This window comes from Bubalus bubalis, chromosome 3 (genome assembly GCF_019923935.1).
Source record: "Bubalus bubalis isolate 160015118507 breed Murrah chromosome 3, NDDB_SH_1, whole genome shotgun sequence".
Taxonomy (NCBI): Eukaryota; Metazoa; Chordata; class Mammalia; order Artiodactyla; family Bovidae; genus Bubalus; species Bubalus bubalis.
The window spans coordinates 39,584,677-39,609,267 of NC_059159.1; the positions used below are offsets into that span (position 1 = coordinate 39,584,677).

At 40.2% G+C, this 24,591-nt stretch overlaps 1 protein-coding gene and 1 pseudogene across 4 annotated transcripts in view; one reads left to right on the forward strand and one right to left on the reverse strand.

Annotated features, from left to right (window-relative positions):
- PAFAH1B1 (platelet activating factor acetylhydrolase 1b regulatory subunit 1) overlaps positions 1 to 17,545 on the reverse strand; it is a 68,721-nt gene extending 51,176 nt beyond the window's left edge. The window contains exons 1-2 of one of the 4 annotated variants that reach the window (XM_006079743.3): positions 17,408 to 17,545; positions 16,580 to 16,853 (exon numbers count right to left, since the gene is read on the reverse strand). The gene's annotated coding sequence lies outside the window, so the exon portion shown is untranslated. Of the gene's footprint in view, positions 1 to 4,542; positions 4,700 to 4,792; positions 4,902 to 16,579; positions 16,880 to 17,407 lie in introns of those variants that run through there. The other 3 variants (XM_044939447.1, XM_006079742.3, XM_025280850.2) reach the window with 3 other exon arrangements.
- LOC102414198 lies at positions 8,187 to 8,569 on the forward strand (annotated as a pseudogene).
- Positions 17,546 to 24,591: the final 7,046 nt, after the last annotated feature.

The window sequence follows — 24,591 nt, forward strand, 5'->3', positions numbered from 1 at the left end:
GCACCTGATGTATGGAACACCCGCACTTGCCAAGAAGCTTAATCTCAATATGTATCAAAACTGGATTGAGGGAAACTATATCCATGGGTCAAACAATCTACCCACTCATTCAGACTTGACTCTCATATGACGTGGTATTCCCATATTGAGTGCTGTTAAATACTAGACATGTATCTACTTTAGAGATGTTGATGATGGAAATGATGATTACACATAATCTTCTTTATGAGGACCCCTATGAGAAATTACAGTCTGAGAGTACCAAATGTTAGTGACCTTTCTGAACTAATTGGTTCACTTTTATCCTAAGGACATTGTGAAAAATAACCTAACTGGTTATTTTTTTCCTCCTGCCACCACATAGAAAGTTCAGTCAAATCTGTGCTCTCTGCCTGCAGGAAGACCACTGTGATAAGACCTTTTTGGCCTAGATTCTGTTTCTGTTTTATTCTTACCCTTTGTTTCTTTTTTCTCTTTATTTTTAATTTGTGGTATTTTGTGGTTTCATCTTTATAAACTGCTTTAAATAGATTACAAATCAAATACAGAGACTAACTAGGCAGGTTAAAGTGTGAATCAGCTAGAAATAAAGCAACAGTGGTAGAACTGTTTGTTTGGGTTTTTTTTAAAGTAAATCTAATTAAAAACAAAAATCTGAGCAGACAAAACATATTTCTAATCTAAATCCTGGATTATCCATTTGCAGCCTCTGAGTAAGGCACTTTTTCTTGACGACTGCAGTTCTCTAGTTATACCTTTCCCCCATTGTTTATAAAGACATCAATAGGAAAGTATTTCTTCACTATAAACAGTACAAGGGCAATAATAAACAATAACGAGTGGTAGGAACTTGTTTCAATGGAAAGTTTATGCCCATTATGCAACAAAATTTAGGAATTTATGGTCTAAAATCAATGTCAACAATATTATTCATTCTATTTATTCAATTCAAAGCATAAAATTTACTAAAGAACAAATACTTAATCAACCTTAAGATAAAACTTAGTGGAACAAAAACAAAATTTATCATCTGCAGACACCTTTTTCATGTTCACTGCAACACTATGTAACAGTGAAAATCTGAAAACAATTTAAAGGCCTATTTCTGTACTATAGGTATAACAAACTAGAAATGATTATATATTAAGAAATTATTTAGCACAATAAACTAGATCTACATATATCAATATATCTTTTTTTTTTTAGGTAAAAAAACAAGTTGCAGAATATACAGTGTAACATTCATGTAAACTCTAAAGATGATTATACATTGTTTATGGATACATTTGGTGGCTTCCCTGGTGGCTCAGATGGTAAAGCGTCTGCCTGCAATGCGGGAGACCCGGGTTTGATTCCTAGGTAAGAAGATCCCCTGGAGGAGGAAATGGCAATCCACTCCAGCACTCTTGCCTAGAAAATCCCAGGGACGGAGGAGCCTGATAGGCTAAAGTCGGGTCGCAAAGAGTCGGACACGACTGAGCGACTTCACTTTCACATGGATACATTTATGTATAGAAAAAGTATAAAAACAGAATAAAAGAATATATACAAACTTTAGGAAGAACTTTATCATTAGAAAGAGGGAGGGTGAGTAGGACTGGAAAGTGGGTGTCAACTCTAACTGTAATAAAGCCGTATTTCTTAAAAATAAATAAACTTTAAAGCAAAATGTTAACATCTGTTAATTCAGGTAGTAGTTATGTGGACATTTTGTTATGTCATCACAGGTATTTCTCCTGCATATTTGACATATTCCATATAAAAATAAACTGTAAATATGTAAAATAAAATTTAAAAGAAATGATGTCTAGATCCCATGATGGGCCCTCTTAAAACAAGCTGAATATATAAATGGTAGGAAAGCCCTGAAGGAATCAATCCTACACTTTTGAGGTCCTACTGTGTAGAATTTTGAAGTCAAATAGTAGAGGTTCAAATATCAACTACAAACTGACCTTAGGCAAATTTTCAAAATTCCTAAGCCTGTTTGTCCACATAAATCAAACAACTGTGGTGAAGCTTAAGGAGTTAATCAGTGTTAAGGGCTTCTCTCCATAGAGTTCTAGAATAGTGAAGACATACAAAGAGTAAATTATCATTTCACTTTGAAGATGACATGGCGTAGTACCTTTTACATTCTTACATACATCATCAATGCAAAAAGAAATACTGCTTTTCTAGTGTCAAGGACAGAACACAAATCAGTTTTGCCACCACAAGAAGGCAGAAAGTAGACAGCCCTATTGCTATTATGTCAACTTGTCTTAATCATCTTCACATCACCAAATATCAAGCACCACTTACTGAGAACTATGTGCAAGGTACTGTTCTAGGCTCTTTAGTAAGTATTCACTTGGTATGTCAGGTAAAATTTTATATAAGCTGCAACAAAACTAGGAAAGGAGTATGTCAAGGCTGTATATTGTCACCCTGCTTATTTAACTCATACACAGACTACACCATGTGAGATGCCAGGCTGGACGACTCACAAGCTGCAATCACGACTGCAGAGAAATATCAACAACCTCAGATATGCAGATGATACCACTTTAATGGCAGAAAGCGAAGAGGAACTAAAGAGCTTCTCGGTGAAAGTGAAAGAGGAGAGTGAAAAAGTTGCCTTTAAAACTCAGCATTCAAAAAACTTGGATCACGGCATCCAGTCCCATCACCTCAAGGTAAATGGGGGAAACATGGAAACAGTGACAGAGTTTTATTTTCTTGGGCTCCAAAACCACTGTGGACGGTGACTTGCAGCCAAAAATTAAAAGACACTTGCTCCTTGGAAGAAAAGCTATGACCAACCTAGACAGTGTATTAAAAAGCAGAGACGTCACTTTGCCAACAAAGGTCTGTATAGTCAAAGCTATGGTTTTTCCAGTAGTCATGTACTGCTGTTGAACCATAAAGAAGGCTGAGTGTCAAAGAATTCATGCTTTCGAACTATGATGTCGGAGAAGACTCTTGAGAGTCCCTTTGACACCGAGATCAAACCAGTCAATCCTAAAGGAAATCAACCTTGAATATTCATTGGAAGGACTGATGCTGAAGCTGAAGCTTCAATACTTTGGCATTGGATACAAAAAGCCGACTCTTTGGAAAAGATCCTGATGCTGGGGAAAACTGAAGGTAAAAACAGAAGCGGGTGACAAAGGATGAGATGGTTGGATAGCATCACTGACTCAATGGACATGAGTGAGCAAACTGTGGGAGTTAGTGAGGGACAGGGAAGCCTGACATGCTGCAGTTCATGGGGTCACAAAGAGATACAACTTAGTGACTGCACAACAATAACAAGAAAAAATACTTGTAGATACCTTAAAATTATGAATTCAAAGAAAATTTCTTTCAGGTGAAAAAGGTTACCTGGAAAAGAAGAACCTGGTGTGCAGATTTGAAGGATATATATGTCAGAAGATACACAGAGAAAAAGAGAATGGTGGAGTGGTAAAGAGTGAAAATACCATAAGGAAAAGAAAGTATCTTAAGGCTGAATCACCAGATACAAGGCAGGCAATAAGAAACAAGTGAAGCTGCTGAAATGTGAGCTAGGACACAAAAGAAAAGTCCCTGAGTGTCCATTTAGGATTAAAAAAATACGTTTTTAGCAAGTTACCCTTTGCATTTTCATATACAAAGCTGACTAAATAAATACAGTAAAAAGCTGGCAATGGGTTTTTCGCAAGAAAGCAATTTGAGAACTATGGTTCAGGAAAATTAATCTGGCGCTTTATGTAATATTTTACATAATTCCTCCGTTTTTTCTCTGCTATGGATGGCTAACGACACTCAGCTTCTCAATTTCACCCAAACACCCAAGCCACAAATCTCAGCTGTCTTCTGATACCTGCCACTCCTCATCGCACACTGTGTGTGTTCTCAGATGCTCAGTCGTGTCCAACTCTAAACCCCATGGACTGCAGCCCTCCAGGCTCCTCCGTCCACAGAATTCTCCGAGCAAGAAACCAGAGTGGGCTGCCATTTCCTCCTCCAGGTGACCTGCCCCACCCAGGGACTAAGCCCGCATCTCTTCTCTTTTTTTTTTAAAGTTCTTTATTGCTACATGCTCAGTCATATAAGCCCATGGACCTGCAGCCCGCCGGGCTCCTCTGTCCATGGACTTTTCCAGGCAAGAATACTGGAGTGGGCTGCCATTTCCTTCTCCAGCCCGCGTCTCTGGCGTCTCCTGCGCTGGCACGTGATTTCTTTCCCACTGCGGCACATTACACACTCCCCATTCACAATTCTACCTCCTAAACCTTTCTCCAGTCAACAACCTTCATTGTCACTATTTCAAGCACTAATCATTCTTTCCTGAAAAAACCTCTTAAGAGACCCTCCAACTCCAATCTATATTCTTCACTGCCACCTAAACTACCTAACTCTACATCTGATTATAATGTTCACCTTGATTGAAACGATGCCTTCCAAATTGCCTAGAATTCAGAACAACCCAGAATTTATAAATTCTATCTGGCTCATATGTACCTTTTCAGTCTCATACTCACATGTACTCTACAATTCCCTCTGCAAATTACTTACCAGCATTCACATAATAGTTTTTCATGCTTCTGTACCTGTATATGTTGCTCTTTCCTTTACCTAAAATGATCTTCTCCCATGTCCACTCCAATTACTCATTCAAGATTTGGTTTAAATATCGTTCTCAACCATCTTTAGTAGGGAGATTTAATGAGCCCTGAAACAGCGTGACACAAATCATACGTGATGTTCATGACTATAACCCAGGACCCAGATTTAAAAGACTACAGAAGGATACTGAATTTCTTACCCATTTAATTATTTCATTAAGACTCTGGAGAACACTCTAATTTCAATCAAGTTTTCCTATTTTTGTAAAACTGAATGGCATGAAAAAATATTCTTAGAATTTGACAAATCTAAAAGTAGGGAAGAGAGAAGTAAAATTTATCAAAGGAATGAATACATGATGAAATATTGTACCGATCCAAGTTTATTTACCATATATGAATAAGCAATGAAAAATTATAGCTATAATAGAATTAACAAATTTTAACTTCTTTAATGATTCAGCATTCAGCAGCCACTTTAAATTTTTACTGCATTACTATGGTGCTATCTTTTTATAATCACAAATTTTAATATAAAGTTATAACATAAAAACAACATAATAAATCATTATTTAAGCTTTCTGGCTCTTTGGACTTGGGTTAAATGAGAGTTTTCCACATAGTAGTGGATCTTTAAAGAGAAATTCCCTCCATCTCCTGGGAAAAACAGCAAAGGCCTATACCTTTAGAGAAATTAAAAACTGTACCAGGTCATTAGTTCTCGTTTTTATGGAAGCATCATAATATACACCAAAGCTTCAAATATCACTAGCATAGAGGATATCTAAGACCCAAAGTACTTCAATGAATAATGGGGGGGGGGGGGGGCCAGCCTTGATTTTCTTTTTTCTATATTCAATTACCTGTATCTGCCAAGTTTAACACTTCAATGTTTGTTCAATTTTTCTGTCTGTCCTAAATAGTACCACCACAGTTCACACCATCAGCTCTCACCTGGACTGGACTGATTTACTTATTTATTTTAGAATATTTGCTTGTTTGGCTGTACTGGGTCTTAGTTGCAGCATACAGGATCTTTGATTAATAGTTGCACAACTCTTACTTGTGGGATGTGGGATCTAGTTCCCTGATCAGGGATCAAACCCAGACCCCCTGCACTGGGAATGCAGAGTCTTAGCCACTGGATCACCAGGGAAGTCCTTGGACTGGCCTAATTTAATTCCAACAGGTCTTTCTAAATCTAGTCTTGACCTATTAACATTTATCTTATACTCAGCCCTAGAATTATCTATTTAAAATACAATCTGACCATATCACTTAACTTAAAAACAATTGTTCATTGGCACACTAGTTTTTAATTAACATTTATTTAAATACCACTTACTGTATGCTAGTCACTGATTTAAGTGTTTTAGAAGTGTTCATTTACTCCTCATAACTACCTATGAAAATTTAAATAAGGAGCTTTTATACCCTGTGTATGTGTGTGTGTAATGCAACAGAGCTATGTAAGTAGCAGAGCTGAACACATGCATCTGATCTCCAAAGTCAGGGCCTTTAATCACTGCATTATGCTGCACCTATTTCCTGAAGTCCACATGCTTAACAGTGTATAAGGTCTTTGATGGTCCCTTCCCACATTTCAAGTCTTACTTCTAATCAAGCCCCACATTGCTCAAACTCTAGTTAACACTGAGTACCTTGTAATGCACGCCTTCCCTCTCCTCACTTTGACACCTTTATTATTTTACTACTGCTTGTCCCGTCTGGAGTACTTTCCAGCACCTCAGCACAGTTCTCATAAGACTGCACTGAATACATTCTGATGAAAGAATGAATTTTATGAAATGAAATGAATTAATTATAAAATGAAAGAATGAATTAATACCTCATAAGGTTAGTAAGCAAAAATAAAAAAAATTCTACTATTAATTATACTGATAGATATAAAACAAAACAAAACAAAAAAACAAGTATTTTAGAATTCAAGTCTCCAATACACCTAATGGTTATCCTGTTAAAACATACACAAACAACAACAACCAAAAAAACTTCCCCCAACCTTGGTTCTCCTTCAACTCTTTCTCACTGCTTCCAAACACCCATATTTGCTCAACAGCGCAAACCAAAACAAACAAATCTCAATTCTTCACCTTCTTCATTCCTTGTTTGTCTCACTTCCCATATCAAATCGGTTAATAATTTATACATACTCAATCTCTCTCGAATCCATTCTTTAAACCTTCACTGTCTCTTAAATAGTTATCACAGGTCTATCTGCCTCCATCCACTCCATAGCTGCATTTCCCACAATGCTGACAGCTGTCTTTTTAAAAGGGAAATCTAATGATGTCACTTATGACAAATTAAAATCACCCTCTGCCACCTCAAGGACAAAAAGAGTTCTTCTAAAAAACAATCAACTTGGAAGCTTACTGAAAATACAGATACCCCCTGATGCCCCCCCAACCATGGAATTTGTATTGCGTGAGTCTAAGACAAGCCTACAAATGAAAATGGTCCACGTGCCACCCGGCTTTAGAGGTCAGATCAGGGCAGTGTTCTCTATACTCACCATCACTCCAGCCATACTGAACTACAACTACATGTAACTTCCTCACCAACTAAGGGGTACTTCTGAGACTAGGTACAAATTAATTCCCCAAACAACACGACAAGATTTCTTCAAAAACGTTTAACCAACATCTTTGTGAAGATCTCCTTGAAAACATCTTGCCAAGTATATATTTTGATTTTAGCATTATTGTTCTACCTTTGCACGTTAAATATGTGTTTATAAATTCTAAGATCATTGAGGGCAAGTGCTGACAATCATGTTTGCATCACCAATGCTTAGAATATATCTAAATAAATGTTTGCTAGACAGAAAAACTGATGAAAATTTAGAAGAGAAACAAAAATAAGTAATGGTATTGGATAAGGGTTTTATTTATTTTTTTTTTTTTGAATTGAATTTTTATTAGAAAAAACGCCATATTTTATAGATCACCATTTATGAGAATCCTACCAAAACACTACAACAAACTGGCCTTGACGAGAAACAGCACAGTGACAGAAAGCGCAAAGCACGACACCTCTGAGGGGCCTGTGGCCCGGCCAATCGAAGGTCAACACACGACGCCCACCACACCACACACACACGAACGGCTTATGTAAGTGAGCCAAGATTTAGAAAACACATGGAGGGGGAACACACCCACACACGTATCTGTGTGCATGTTTTCCTTAAAAACACGTAACAGGGTTTCCTTCATTTTACTCAACTCAAAGAAACTCTTGATCTAAAATTATTCCATGTCTAACATTATACAAAAGAAATATCATAAAGCAAAAGTTTACATTTTCCTGGGAGCTGTCCCTTGCAAGAAAATGTTACTTGCATTTTTGGATAAGGGTTTTAGAAGTTGAAACCTAATGATATTCCTTGTACAAGTAATACAGTGGAAGGGCAAGATTTAAAAACAACTGCCAAGTGGGATGGGGCGGGAGGTGGGAGGGAGGCAGAAGAGGGAAGGGACATATGTGTACCTATGACTGACCCATGTTGACGTGTGACAGAAACCAACACAATATTGTTATTATCCTTCAATTAAAAATAAATTTTAGCTCTGGCTGCGAGGCTCTACCGCTCCTCTGCAGTTCACTTCGGCTCCCTGCCACCCTCCTGTCTTCAACATGCCTGGCCCGGCCCCCAGTGGCACTAACGTGGGCTCCTCAGGGGTGCTCTCCCAGCAAAGCAGTGGCGGCCCGGGCAGCAGGATCCACCGTCAGGCAGAGGAAGAATGCCAGCTGTGGAACACGGAGCGCAGGCCATACGACCTCAGCGGGCACTGGGGGGATGTGGCGATTCAACACAGAGGATTCACCAGGGCTCAAAGTGGGCCCTGTTCCAGTATTGGTTATGAGTCTTCTGTTCATCGCTTCTGTATTTATGTTGCACATTTGGGGCAAGTACACTCGTTCATAGATTCGGCTACATCCATCTGTCTGTCATCTGAAGAAAGGAAAAAATCCCAACATATTTTGGACCAAAAACATAGTGATTTTCTGTTCATGAGGAACAAATTTTCTGCAAGCTTATTGTTTTACAAGGAACTTAATAAGAATTAAAGAATCGATTTTTTTTCTATGGCTAATAAACTTTTTAATTCATTTAAATAAATAAATAAATTTTAGGGACTTCCCTGGTGGCCCAATGGTTAAGATTCTGAGCTCCCAATGCAGGGGGTCTGAGTTCAATCCCTAGTCAGGGAACTAGATCCCACATGCTGCAACCAAGAGTTCGCATGCCACAACAAGGATCTGGCATAGCCAAATAAACAAATATTTAAAAAATAAAATAAAAATAAATTAAAAAAAACTGCCAAGAACTTTAATAACTGCAATGCTCAAGACTTATCTTGCACTCAAATTATAAATTATCCTTAATATAAAGTAAATCTCCTTCAGGACACAGATCTTAGTTCTGTTTTTAAAGAGTCCAGTCAGTCAAAAATATTTTGTTTCCTGCTTCAGTATTTACAAGTTTTCTGAGGGAAAGGGAAGAACAAGGAGGATTCAAATAGCACAGCACAGATGAGTAAGATGCCCTATTTGCTTTGCTTCTCAGATCACAGCAGTCTCCCTCCAAACAAGTCCCAAAATGTGGAGCTCTTCTCTAAAATCCCAACACTGAACTTTACTCTCAGAATAATTTCTACAGGGATATATAATTCACTTAAATGTAGCTTCTTCAAAGAATTTCTCTGATCTTTATTCTTCAAACCACTGTTAAAATGTTTTAAACAATATGTGAATAAAACGAGGATTACTTAAATTAATATTTAAAATCCTAAACAAAATTTTCTTGATGGATGTAAATTGTTTTAATAAAAGGGGAAGAGGAGGTAAATCTGCCTTACTGAAGAATTCCAAATGACACGTGTAAACTGACACTCCCCCACCAGGGCACGTAACTGGACTCATTTCCAAAAGGTAAAGGAAAAATAATAACTTTAAAAGACAACTGACAAACACTACATTAACCAAGTGATGAAGGTTAGTATCACCAGTGATGTTTCGCGGGCATCACGCAGCCTCTGACATGATGTGATGAGAAGTGCACTTCACCCCTGCGGTATTTTTTTCTGAAAATCCACAACCCTTGTAATCATGAAAAAGCATCAGACAAACCCAGTTTGGGAGACATTTTACAGAATACCTGACCAGGACCTCAAGACTGTAAAGGTCATGGAAAACAAGGGAAGACTGAGAAACTGTCACAGACCAGAGGAGACTGGGGATACAAGACAACCAATTGCAAGGTGGTACCCTGGATTAAACCTAGAACAGAACGAGGCCATTCAAGGAAAACCAGCGAAATTCAAATCAAGTCTGGAGTTTAGCTAATAGGAAATACCAAGACTGACAAATGTACCACAGAAATATAAGATGTTAACAGTGGAGGAAATTAGGGGCAGGGTATATACAAGACTCTCTGCACTATCTTTACAACCTGTCTACAAATCTAAAATTATCCCAAAATAAAAAGGTATTCTAAAAAAGAAAACAGGAAAAATGTGGGGTTATTTAATATTTAACAGTACAAATAAGGGACTTCCCTGATGGTCCAGTGCTAAAGAATTCACCTTCCAATGCAGGAGACATGAGTTCAATCCCTGGTTGGGATTGTTTCCAACCATGCCTCAGGGCAACTAAACCAACAAAGCCCCAGTACAGGCCAAAATAAAATAAGCACATTACTTAAAAAAAAAAAAAGAAATACAAATAAAAGCTTTGTTAAAATAAAGATATAAATACACTTTGCAGTTTAAATAAAATGCTTGCAAGCAATAAAATTTTATATTAAAAAACAGAATTAGTCCATTTGGCATTGATTTACACAGCACTTCTTGCCTACTAAGAAATTTTGAAAATTCTTAAGAAATATACTTAAAACTATACGAGCTATATTATTGCTTACTTTTATGAGTAAACAGTATGCTAATTCTCTTAAAGTCTCTGACAATAAAAAATATCTACTAAAGGGTTTAGAGGCCTTTTATCCAATAATAGCGACCACCCTATGAGTTAGATACTGTCAACATTATCCACTTACTGGTAAAAAATAGGCTTATTGCTCAAGGCTCACAGAGACTTCCCTAGTGGTTCAGACAGTAAAGCCTGTACTGCAGGAGACCTGGGTTCAATCCCTGGGTCAGGAAGATCCCCTGGAAAAGGGAATGGCAACCCACTCCAGCATTCTTGCCTGGGAAATCCCAATGAACAGAGGAGCCTGGCAGGCTACAGTCCATGGGGGTCACAAAGAGTCAGACATGACTAAGCGACTAACACACTTTCATAGCTGACAAAAATGATGGAGCAGGATTAGAATCTAAAATACTCATTTCAGTTTTAGTCAACAGCTTTGTCTAATTTTTTCTGCTAGTGCTTTTACCCTTTAAAAATAAAATAACAAAAATAATAGTAAATAATAATCAATATAAGTAACTTTTTTTTCCTTTGGCCACGCACAGCTTGTGGGCTTCCCCCAACCCAGGCCCTCAGTAGTGAAAGCCCAGAAGCCTAACCACTGGACCATCAGGAAGTTCCCAATACAACTGACTCTTAATCTTCACCTTCCTTTCTTCTGCAGTCAGCATATTTTTCATAAAATAAACAAACATGGAAGGAAAGATGAAGAGATAAAATAGATGCCTTACACACACAAAATACTAATATCATAAAACATATCCTTGTATCTTGGTCACAGATTAAAAGTGAATTAAATCTACAACATGCAAATCCTTAAAAACATAAGCTTTCAACTAAATTCCTTAAAAATTTCCCAGATTCTTAATTTCACAGTTATCAAAAGAGTCTCTCAGAAAATTCTTATCTGCCTCAGTTAACTGTCAGTAATTCTGGTGAGCACATAAGAGCTCAAGGAACAGACAATTGAAATGCAATGAGCAGAAATGCAAATGCAATTTGTCTAGTTGGGTAAGTTCACTTCTTACAGGTGAGTGTTCTGTGGCCCTCAAACAACTATTTCAGAAGTGCTACCTTGTTCCTGGGACAACATAAAATCTCTGTACAGGAAATATGAACACTTTTCCTTTATTCACCTTAATTCCAGAGAGATCCCTGGAAGTTAGCCACTACAAAGAACTACAGGATAGCACATTTCCTTACACAGAACCCCATGCTCAATCACACTTAAAAAGTATTTATTTACTTATTAATACCCCTGCTGCTGCTACTGCTGCTAAGTCGCTTCAGTCGTGTCCGACTCTGTGCGACCCCATAGACAGCAGCCTACTAGGTTCCTCTGTCCCTAGGATTCTCCAAGCAAGAACGCTGGAGTGGGCTGCCATTTCCTTCTCCAATGCATGAAAGTCAAAAGTGAAAGTGAAGTCGCTCAGTCGTGTCTGACTCTTCGAGACCCCATGGACTGCAGCCTAAGCTCCTCCGTCCATGGGAGTTTCCGGGCAAGAGTACTGGAGTGGGTTGCCATTGCCTTCTCCGAGATTAATACCCCTAGAGGAACTAAAAAGCCTCTTGATGAAAGTGAAAGAGTGAAAAAGTTGGCTTAGAGCTCAACATTCAGAAAACGAAGATCATGGCATCTGGTCCCATCACTTCATGGGAAATAGATGGGGAAACTGTGGAAACAGCGTCAGACTTCATTTTTGGGGGCTCCAAAATCACTGCAGATGGTGACTGCAGCCATGAAATTAAAAGACACTTACTCCTTGGAAGGAAAGTTATGACCAACCTAGACAGCATATTCAAAAGCAGACACATTACTTTGCGAACAAAGGTCCGTCTAGTCAAGGTTTTGGTTTTTCCAGTGGTCATGTATGGGTGTGAGAGTTGGACTGTGAAGAAAGCTGAGCGCCGAAGAATTGATGCCTTTGAACTGCGGTGTTGGAGAAGACCCTGGAGAGTCCCTTGGACTGCAAGGAGCTCCAACAAGTCCTTTGGAAGGAATGATGCTAAAGCTGAAACTCCAGTACTTTGGCCACCTCATGTGAAGAGCTGACTCACTGGAAAAGACTCTGATGCTGGGAGGGATTGGGGGCAGGAGGAAAAGGGTACGACAGAGGATGAGACGGCTGGATGGCATCACCAACTTGATGGACGTGAGACTGAGTGAAGTGAACTCTGGGAGTTGGTGATGGACAGGGAGGCCTGATGTGCTGCGATTCATGGGGTTGCAAAGAGTCGGACACGACTGAGCGACTGAACTGAACTGAACCCCTTAAATAAATGTACTTAAATATTGATTTAATATTAACTTATTAATATTACTTGTATGTATGCAGCATTACTATAAATATACTATGATAAAGCTGTATTAGGCATTTTCTGGAAGTTCCTATTCAAATGCCTTATACAAGCAAAACAGCAATATAAGATCATGTGAATAAATGCCAATTTAAATGATACAGGCAATAAATGCTACCAGTTCTCACCATTTTAGAAAAGAAATTAGCAAACATAAAAAGTTATGAAAAGAGTCCATTTTGTCAAAAGAAAAAAGAATGTTTGATTATGCAAGGCAATACCCAAGTAGTTCACTGACTACAGTATTTACCTCATTCTAGCTACTAACCCAACATGTGACCTTGGGAAAAGAAATTCTCTAAATTTTAGTTCTCTTATCCATAAAAATACCAGTCTTTCTCAAAAAGTACCTGACAGAACAAATGAAATGCCACGTTCAATACGTTTACAAACTTCTAGGAAAATGTTCACAATGTTAGATGACAGTACCTTCAGAGGATAGTTTTCCAGCTTAGACAAAAGCACAGATCAATCTAACTAGGTAAGTTTCAACTAAAAGCTACCATCTTTTAAAGAGAAAACAACAGATCAAAATAGCAAGTCCTTATAGTATCTGCATCCAAAGACTATAAAGCATTTCACAAATAACAATTAAAATGTTTAACTGCCATGACAAGATTAAAAATTATACACACAGCAGAAATTAAACTAAGGTTCCACTTAAATGACTAGCCAAAGTGCCGTGTCAAACCAGCAACGAAGCTAAAACAACTCAGAAAGCACTAACCTAGTAATAGGCTTATATAATACAGCATCTTTCTTCATGAAATACACATTTCTCAAAACATTTGGCCTTCAGCAACTAAGAGTCACTCTACAGCTAAGCACTAGGAGAACAGGTTTGCTTTTTCTTTTCAGAAGTCATATATCATCAGTTTCTTGTTTTTGTATAGTTTTATTTTTAATAGAGCAACTTTTTAAGTTATATAAAAAAAAGTTGTACAGTAAAAGTGGCAAAGAATTTCTACTTTAAACTATCTCTCTTTCCAAAGTGTATGAAAACAGATTACCAGTCATAAAGAAATATTTTCACAACAGAAAGTTACAGGCAAATAAAGAAATCTCTTTTAGGACCACAGCAGACATGACAGGCGTGGTTAAACCAACCGAGCCTCAAGTCCCTTTGGCAGAAGACTGCATGACTCATTGCTTTAGAACTCAATGGGAAGAATTGGAAAATTCATTTCGATTGTCCTAAGGTTTTACTTTGGGTTTGTTTTTTAAGGTATCTGCATCCTAATGATGATAACTTCCATAGTTTCTATGGTTTACTAATTAAGAGGACAAATTGTGAATAATACAAATCACAGGTAAACAAAAAGATCCTATTTTTTCTTGGACACTAGAAATATGAGCTGTAAAATAAAGTCATATATACAGTATCGTTTATTGCATGAGGGAGAAACATTTACACTGAAAATATATATATAAACAATGAAACATGGATGTTCTAGCTGGAAAACCAAAAATTATTATACTGATTTCTCCCTTCCAGAAACATCTCTAAATTTTTTATATACCAGAGTAACTGTATTTGGAAAAAAAGATACCAAGTAATTCTACTAAAAAATTAATCCATCCCAATCTCATTAAAAGTTTCATAAGTATAGGATTATTAAGAATTTTAAAAATTGATCTCCAAATTAAGCAAAAGATTCTGCCACATGTATCAGAAACATATCCAGATACACATTTGGAAGTAAAAGCTCTCATACTTAAGTCAAATTATTTTCAACTCCTAATCAACTAGTAATCTACTGAAAAATCTTGGCTCTTAGTACACTCTTATAGCTACAAACACTAAGGGTTAGGATATGTTAGACACATAACACTAACCTCATTCCTTGCCACATGAACCCTTCTACTTTTTAATCATGTTAAAAATAACAAAAATATAAAAATGTATCATACACTGACAAACAGTCGTAAGACCCATCAAAACCACATTTACAACATCAATTTGACATCCTTCTGAGAACATATATTCACATGAATGCTTGATACAAGACATTATAATGACCTACCCTCTCTTAGGACAGTACCTTACTAAAAGATCTCTTCCAAAGGACAACACAGGAGAAAGGGTCTATATAAAGAGCATTTAACACAAATTACCTTATCCTCTCTTACTCACTTTGATGTTCATTATTTAAAAATCACAGATTTTACTGTTTTAATGCAAACTAAAGTTAAAGAAAACATCTATAATGTCTTCATTAGATTTTTGCAATATTTCTACTATTTTTTGCCAAATATTTCTGGCATTTGTTAATTTACTTAACTAAAACAATAAAAAACATTAAGAAGTGTGTATATATGTATATGTATGTGTATATATATATACCGGTAATATACAGACAATAAGTATTTGCTTTAGAGCAGGGACACTGTTTTTTACTTCACCTTGCAAAAAAAAGGTAGAAACTAAAAACATGAGATTTTAAGATTTACTACAGAGAAATGCCTTTGTTGTAGCACCAATTAGCATCAAATAACCTTACAAAACATAAGCAAGAGAAAAATGCTATGAAAGGGCAATCTAGCATTTCACAGCTTCTGCTCTCTTACTCCACCCAGTCTCCTCAGCTCAATGGCTGTTCACAGCATCCACAAATATTAGCCCATTTTTTAAAAAAAGAGGTGGGAGAGGCACTGAAATAAGAGCTAGCTCCATCAAAATCAAGATAAACAGAAATATTTTGTGAAAAATTAGGTTCCATTCTGATTTATAAAAATAACAGCTTTGTTTTAGGAGATAGATCCTCCCCTTGTGAACAATCCAAACAATGATCATTTATAATAGAACATGAAAGAATAAATCACCCTAAACAGAGACCACGCTTATGCTTTAATAAAAACTGCAATTTGCAACTGCCAATTATTTTGCAAAACTGTGTCCTGAAAGATACCCACGAGAGATTAAAAGGTAGCTAGCTAATGCCTTAGACCCAAATCAGAATTCTTTAAGTAAAAGCTTTTAATATATTCAACATTATATCACTATCGACCTACCCAACCAGGACATTTTTCCTGATTAAAAGACTGAACCCCGCAGCAATCAAGCTCTGCTGCAGCAAAAAAGGAATTAAAAAAAAAAAAAATTCGAGCAAATACTACCGTGGCAAAAGGGGAGAGATGACATTACTGGTATGAAAGGCCCAAGCACGGTCTCCTCCGCCCTAGGCTCAGAATGAAATTCACACAAAACAACCCACCCCCCAACAAAAATAGAATTACCAAAAACGGCACAATTGTTTTGTTTAGCCTTTAAAACCTTATAAATCTCAAGGATTGTGTGTTAAAGTAGAGGTCGGAATAACAGTAACATCTTTCTTCTCTCCCGATTGCCTCTTAAGGAAAGGGGGAGGGGGGGACCTTGGCATGACATCGCCCATTGAGAACGGAGACCACAGATCTGGTTCTTCGCTTCCAAAGCACAATTTCTTAACCAAAAGACTGATATAGATTGGGCCCAAAAGGCAACCCCAAAAGAAAATCTCCCGTCTTCCTTCCAAGGAGTTTCTTGCTAAGTCACGGAAGAAAGGCAGAACAACAAATAAAGCCAAGCCACCTTCCTCTCTTGTCTCAGATACTGAAAAACCTCCTCCTCCTCTCCACTCTTCTGTTTAGAGACGTACTGTTAAAATTTGCCCACCACCTCAAAGGCATTTTCTCACCTGGGAGGTTAAGGCAGGCACTGCGTTTCCTATACGAGTGGGGAGATTCGAAGGAGAATGGCTGAGGGCCTCGAAGCTCAGTGTTACAACGTCAAAAGGCAGCTCCCGTTGAAGGAGCCGACGGCAGAAAAGAAAATCCTGCCGGATTTGGTGGGTGGATGCTGCGGATGGTTCGGTGGAGTCAGGCCGCTCCTCCTCAGTGGGTGCAGGGGCTGAACCACCGCACAGGGGGGCCAGGGAAAGGCTGGACCATCCTTCTCAGGTCAACTCCATCCTAAGGACAGGTGGGGGACGGAACGCCTGCAGGCCGGTGGACAGTGCCGAGGCGGCTTGAGCCCGGTCCCTGAGCGCCAGCCGCGGGGCGGGGTGGGGACTGCGGAGCTTCTCTCCCGCGGACAGGGAGAGGAGAGCCGAACCCTCTCCCCAAGATCTAAGAGCGACCTGCTCTCCACGCCCTTCCTACCCAAGAATACTTTTCTTGCTAAGTCACCAAGGGAGGAAGGCGATCCCTTCCCGGGGAAGGCCGCGGGTGGAGCCGCGGCGGCCCTGGCACCCCCAGAACCCGGGCCAGGGAGGAGGGGAGCGAGGGCAGCGCCCTACCCGGCCTGTCCCCCCCTCCTCCCGTGTCTCTCACTCAACGGCCGTCGCGGCCGCCATTTTGAGAGCGAGGAGAGAAGAAGAAGGAGGAGGAGGCGGCGGCAGGGGGAGGGGAGAATGGGAGGGAGGGGACCGGCGCAGCCACATCGTCAGGCCGCCGGGCCCGGCCCGCAGCCGCCCGAGCGCGGTGGAGGAGACATAAGGGAGGGCGCAGACCCTCGCCCGTCTTACCGGAGCGCTGCACCGCCGCCTCCGCAGGGCCTCTTCCGTCCTTCACTCCCATCCACCGGCGGGGGAGGGGGAGAGGGAGAGGGAAGGGAGGAAGGAGGGAGGGAGGGGAGGAGGGAGGGGGAGGATGGCGCGCTGGGCCCGGTCCCGGGGAGGGGGAGGGGAGGGGAGCGGGCGGGCTCCTCAGCCGTTCCGGGGCTCGAGCCCAAGCCCGGCGCTCGCAGTGGCTCTAAGCTCGCGCTCGAGCGCTCCCCTCCTTCTTCTTCTCGCTCCCTGGACCCCGGGGTCGCTGCTCGTCCGCTCGCTCACTCGCTATCTCGGCCGCTGGACTCCGCCGCCGCCCCGCCGCTCCAGCTCCGTCTGTCACAGGAGCTGCCCCAACGCCCTGACGTCACCGCGCCGCCGCCGCCGCCGCCGCCGCCGCCGCCGCCGCCGCCCCAGACCCGCGGGGAAGAGGGAGGGGAGGGGGGCCCGGGAGCGGAGGAGGGGCTGCGGCGCATGCGCGGGCCAGGGCCCGGCCCTGAGCCGCGCTGCCTTCCGCTTAGCAGACTGGCGGGCTGATGCGGCTCGGCGGTGTCGAGAGGTGGGGTGGGTGGGGGAGAAGTGTGCGCGAGAGGTGCTCGTTTTTCGCTCAGCACGCCTCTGCAACCTGTGCAAAGGCTCTCAGTAACCTTTTCCTAGACCCTCGTCTGATTGCTGCGGCCCCTGGTGAACTCCGGCTGTCTTCACCTCCACGCCCTGCTCTTGCTCGCGAACTGAGAGCTCTCCGTTTCCCCCGGCCAACAGCAGGGACCATCTGGCACCGTGGATTCCGGGCCCCGATGGGCTTCAGAAAGAGGAGCCCGGGCCAGGATGTCGCCCCTTCTACCTTCGGCCTTCGGGTTTATTTCTCACGGACCGGGGAGAGAGAGAGGGAGGGGGAGTAGATTGGGTTAGTCTGGGGCGAAGAGCTGTTGAGGTTAAAAGCCTGCTGGGGTGCCTGGTTGTTAGAGATTTTTTAATTTGAGAAAATTCGCTTTCAGATGTGATTCAGCTATTCTTTTCCTTAGTCACACGCAGGCATACACACATCTGCGACTCTGGAAGTCTCGAAACTGATGCCCAAAGAAAGACATGGAACTTTATCCCTACAAGGCTTGAGCGCGCGCACTCACGTGTGTGTGTGTGTGTGTGTGTGTGTGTGTGTTTGCTGTTTGGGGGGTTGAAATAGATGGCAGATGAAATCTTGGAGATTTGTAGTCAAATGTGTTCCATACAAACATTTGATTTAAAAGAGGCCAGATTTGAGGTTCTAGATTATCCTATGTGGAATATTCTTTTATTAAGAGTTACCTAGTGTGATCATCTCATCACTAATTTATATTGTCCAAGGAAACTCTTTTCCTGAAACATAGGTTTAGGCTTGTGTTTATTGATTTTATTGTTTTCCTTTTGGAGGTAAATACATTACCTTTGAGAAATTACTGGGTTAATGACAGAACCTGAATGTGTATCCTGGATCAGCAACATAAAGGAAGTGTGGCCTTGGTTAAATTACTGTCTCTAGCCCCGTTTCTCTGTAAAATAGACATAAATTGTAAGGCTTTTGTGAGAATTCGAAAATTCTACATGTGTATAGTATATGGCTTTAGTAGGGAGTCACAGGCAACTCATGTAACAATTACTTTTACTTGGTAGCAAAATAAGTTTCCATTTAAGAAGGTTTTAAGTCTCTAACTCTGCAGATGTTCAAGAAAAATATGAATGAATTGCCTGGAAGGTTTGGGTTCTCCCCTTCCTGAGAGCAGGGAAGGAAATCAAATGGTCTCTGGAATGTCTTTTCCAGGTTTACAGTTCTGGGATTCTCTGGTTGGGCAAGGACAACAAAATGAGGCACAAAAGTTTGGTCTGTGCCACATCCAATAACAGTCAATAAAGTTGAAATAAATTAACATCCCTTGTTCTAAGAATCCATCTTAAGTTCACTTGTACCTTTTAAAGTGTATATTATTGCCTGACATCACAGTATTAAAATTTAATCACCTGAGTATATCAGTTCTTTATTTCTTAAATGAATGATCTAAAAGCCAATAAAATTGCCCAGAAATCAGAATCACATTTATAAACACTGATTTAATACAAATAGATAGCACTAACCCCAATACTTTGAGCTCATAGACTCAAGTAATCAGAATAAAATGTATATTATGTAATTATGAATTAAATTGAGATCAGGTTTTAGTTCTATAGCAGTCCTTCAAAACACAGTAGACTCTCTTGGGAGAAACACATAAAAACTGTCCCTGGATTATATTTTTTCTGAAAAGAAAACTGTTGTGTGCTTAACTTAATATGGAGCGATGTGTTCTGGTTCTGTGCACTTTCTTCTCAGTTTCTAAAGTGATAGATTCATCTTAATAAACACTTGTCTGTTGAGAATGGAGAATTAGGCCATCTATGCTATTAATCATAATTCATAAGAAGGACTTCTACAGAACCTACTACATCCATTCAGGAAACATTTAATAATGAATAATTTGGATAATGTTTCTTGAAAAAAAGTAAGTGTAAACATCCATTTTACTACCACAATCTAACAATCTCCCCATTCATTTGAATTGCAAATCTTTATTTTTCCAGCAGACATTTTCAAAATGGAAACATTTGTTTCGGTTGCTGCAGTAAAATTAGTGTTAGTTTAAACAATTCTGCAAATAAGCGGACTGGAAGAAGCACTCTAAAAATATTACTGTTGGAGAGAGGACAAAATGTCTTGTAAAAGTAGCTCCAGAGCAAAAATCTGTCTACAATGGGCACAAATGTTAAAACATTATGTTGAGAATGAAACTGTCCTCTGTTTATGGGCAAGCATACATTGTTGTGTGTGTGTACTTGATAGGAAGCAATTAGCAATTTGTGAGAGGGTAGCTTTCAGGCATACAGGTTACGTGTATCAGTGTCTGGCAGGCATATGTGTCCCATTTGAAAGAAAACCATAAAAAAAAAAAAAAAGAAAGAAAACCATGACCCAACTGGGCAAGACTCATTCTGGCTAAAAAATTGTGTACCTGCATTTCCCCAAAGCATGAACATGTCAGTGAGGGCAAGTCCAGCTAAAGCAATCATTCTTCATCTCGGCATCATGACACCCTCATGTGTCATGAACATTGGGAGGCCACAGAAACAAATTACAGACTATTAAAGGAGGTGAAACTCACAGCCTGGACATGGAAGAAATATTTAGAAACAGTACTTCATAACCTGAAATCATATGTATACATATATGTATACATATAATACATACACACATATATAATAATTGTTAAAGTGCTGCTGCTGCTGCTGCTACCAAGTTGCTTCAGTCGTGTCCTACTCTGTGCGACCCCATAGATGGCAGCCCACCAGGCTCCCCCATCTCTGGGATTCTCCAGGCAAGAATACTGGAGTGGGTTGCCATTTCCTTCTCCAATGCATGAAAGTGAAAAGTCAAAGTGAAGTCACTCAGTCATGTCCGACTCTTAGCAACCTCATGGACTGCAGCCCACCAGGCCCCTCCATGCATGGGATTTTCCAGGCAAGAGTACTGGAGTGGGGTGCCATTGCCTTCTCGGGTTAAAGTGCTAACATAATACAAAAAATGCATCAATCTAGATGTCACCACAGTAGACCAGGCAAACTTTCTTAGCCTTTATGCTTGTTTGTATACCTTGTAAAGTAAAACATTAATTTTCACCTAGAGGACTCAGAGCTTTATGAAGGAGGTGATGTAAAGCAAACTTTTAAAAATGACTACAATTTTTATTCATTCATGCAACGAATATTTGACTATCTTCTATGCACCAGACCCTGTGCTGGATGCTGAAAATACACAATAGATACAACAAACAGAATCCCTGAATTCACAGAGTTTCTATTCTGGTAGAAGACAGAAAAAGGTGACAATACGTAGAAAAATGGTACTGATGAACCTATTTGTAGGACAGCAATAGAGACGCAGACGTAGAGAACAGACTTGACACGGTGGGAAGGAGAGGGTGGGATGAATTGAGAGAGTAGCATTAAAACATATACATTGCCACATGTAAAATAGGTAGCCAGGGGAAATTTGCTGTACAACACAGGGAACTCAACCTGGTGATCTCTTACAGCTTAGAGGGGTAGGATGAGGTGGGGGATGGGAGGGACATTCAAGAGGGAGGGGACATATGTATATGTAAGACTGATTCATGTTGTATGACAGAAACCAATACGACATTATAAGGCAATTATCCTCCAATTAAAAAAAAATTTTTAAGTGAACCCTAAAGTTAAAAAAAAAAAGGATGACAGAGCTATGTAGGCAATAAACAACTTTGGGATGGAGAAAAATAGAAAGGATCACAGGAGTGAGGGTGGTAAGAGAAGGCATTTCAGAGGAATGAGTGAGAAACTTATGTAGGTAAAACATTCTAGATTAAGGAACAAAGACAAAGACCCTGAGACAGGAAAATGATTGCTGTGTCCCGGGAAATTAAAGAAAGTCCAGGCAGGTGGAATGAAATGATAGTGAGAAAAGAGTCCTCAACTGCAATGGTCCAGGGGATGCCGTTGTCAATTACAAACTGGCACTTGCCAGGGGCATTTGCCATCTGCCTCTGTAGAGATTGAACCCTGTGCTGCAACAGCTATTGACCTTCAACATGCCCTGAAGGGACTCCAGGGTGGAAGGGGAGGCACTTTGTGCTCCAAGGGAGCTAGTAGAACAGGTCTTTAGAAAGTTAGATATTTTCAGGAACTGCTTTCATGATCCCAATCCTTGCATTTCCTCGTATCTGTCATTGTTGCTCAGTCATGTCTGATTCTTAGCGACCCCATGGATTGCAGCACGCCAGGCTTCCCTGTCCTTCACTATCTCCTGGAGTTTGCTCAAACTCCTGTCCACTGAGTCAATGATGCCATCCAACCAGCTCATCCTCTGTCACACCCTTCTCCTGCCCTCAGTCTTTCCCAGCATCAAGGTCTTTTCCAATGAGCTGGCTCTTTGCATCAGATGGCCAAAGTATTGGAGCTTCAGCTTCAATATCAGTCCTTGCAATGAAATATTTAGGGTTGATTTCCTTTAGGATTGGCTGGTTTGATCTCCTTGCTGTCCAAGGGACTCAAGAGTCTTCTCCCAAAGGGAACCCTCTTACACTGTTGGTGGGAATGCAAACTAGTACAGCCACTATGGAGAACAGTGTGGAGATTCCTTAAAAAACTGGAAATAGAACTGCCTTATGACCCAGCAATCCCACTGCTGGGCATACACACTGAGGAAACCAGAATTGAAAGAGACACGTGTACCCCAATGTTCATCGCAGCACTGTTGATAATAGCCAGGACGTGGAAGCAACCTAGATGTCCATCAGCAGACAAATGGATAAGAAAGCTGTGGTACATATACACAATGGAGTACTACTCAGCCATTAAAAAGAATACATTTGAATCAGTTCTAATGAGGTGGATGAAACTGGAGCCTATCATACAGAGTGAAGTAAGCCAGAAAGAAAAACACCAATACAGTATACTAACGCATATATATGGAATTTAGAAAGATGGTAACAATAACCCTGTATACGAGACAGCAAAAGAGACACTTATGTATAGAACCGTCTTTTGGACTCTGTGGGAGAGGGAGAAGGTGGGGTGATTTGGGAGAATGGCATTGAAACATGTATAATATCATATATGAAACGAGTAGCCAGTCCAGGTTCGATGCACGATACTGGATGCTTGGGGCTGGTGCACTGGGACGACCCAGAGGGATGGTACGGGGAGGGAGGAGGGAGGAGGGTTCAGGATGGGGAACACATGTATACCTGTGGCAGATTCATATTGATATATGGCAAAACCAATACAATATTGTAAAGTTAAAAAATTTTTTTTAATTTTTTTAAATTTTAAAAAAAGAGTCTTCTCCAGCAACACAGTTCGAAAGCATTAGTTCTTCGGTGCGCAGCTTTCTTTATGGTCCTCATATCTAGAAAAGCACTAACTCCCTTCATGATAATATCAGCTCCTCATGACTAGACCTCTTGTAAAGTAAGCACTTGATTGAACTGATCTCCCCCTTTGCCAAAATTTTATATTGACCTTCCCCCACTACCTCTTTGGAGCAGTTCCTAAGAACTATCTGAGGTGCTGTCTCCTAGGCTGCAGTCCTCATTTTGCCCCAAATAAAACTTAACTTGCAACTCTCATGTTGTGCATCTTTTTAGGTTGACACCCTTCATGTTTTATTCCCTGAAGAGCCCAGAGAAGAAAGTAGCAGGAGAGAAAATAACAGAAACAGGTAGGAATTAGATAGTTCAGGGCCTTGAGAACATAGTAAGGAGTTTGGATTTCATTTTAGAAGCTGTTGATAAAGGTAAGGACCCTAAAAAAGAACACATTTTGATTATGTCTTCTGACCTTAAAGACTTCAAAAGTCCTTACCTTTTCACATATTATCTTACCTTTTCAATATGTAAGGTTTCAAATATATAAAAGACATAATGGTATGCTGCTGCTGTTGCTAAGTCGCTTCAGTCATGTCCAACTCTGTGCGACCCCATAGACGGCAGCCCACCAGCCTCCCCCATCCCTGGGATTCTCCAGGCAAGAGCACTGGAGTGGGTTGCCATTTCCTTCTCCAATGCATGAAAGTGAAAAGTCAAAGTGAAGTCGCTCAGTCGTGTCCAACTCTTAACAACCCCATGGACTGCAGCCTACCAGGCTCCTCCATCCATGGGATTTTCCAGGCAAAAGTACTGGAGTTGGGTATAATGGTATATTAACCCTCATATACTCATCACCAGGCTCTACAGTTATAAACTATGGCTAATCTTGTTCTTATTTCATTTATACACTAACTCATTTCCCCTTCATATTTTGAAGCACATTCTAAATACCACATTATTTTACTCATTTATCACATTATTTTACTAATAGACAGTTTAGTTTGTATCTTTAAAAGAAAAAAGACTCTTCTTAGGATACTTTGACCCTACCCTTTGGTTTTTTTAATATTTATTTCCCTTTCAATATTTATTTTATTTATTTGGCTGCATGGGATCTTCAATCCAGCATGTGGGATCTCTTAGTTGTGGCATTTTAGGATCTAGTTCCCTGACCAGATATCAAACCCAGACCCTGTGAATTAGAAGCGTGGTGTCTTAGCCACTGGACCACCGGTGAAGTCCCGCTGTCAT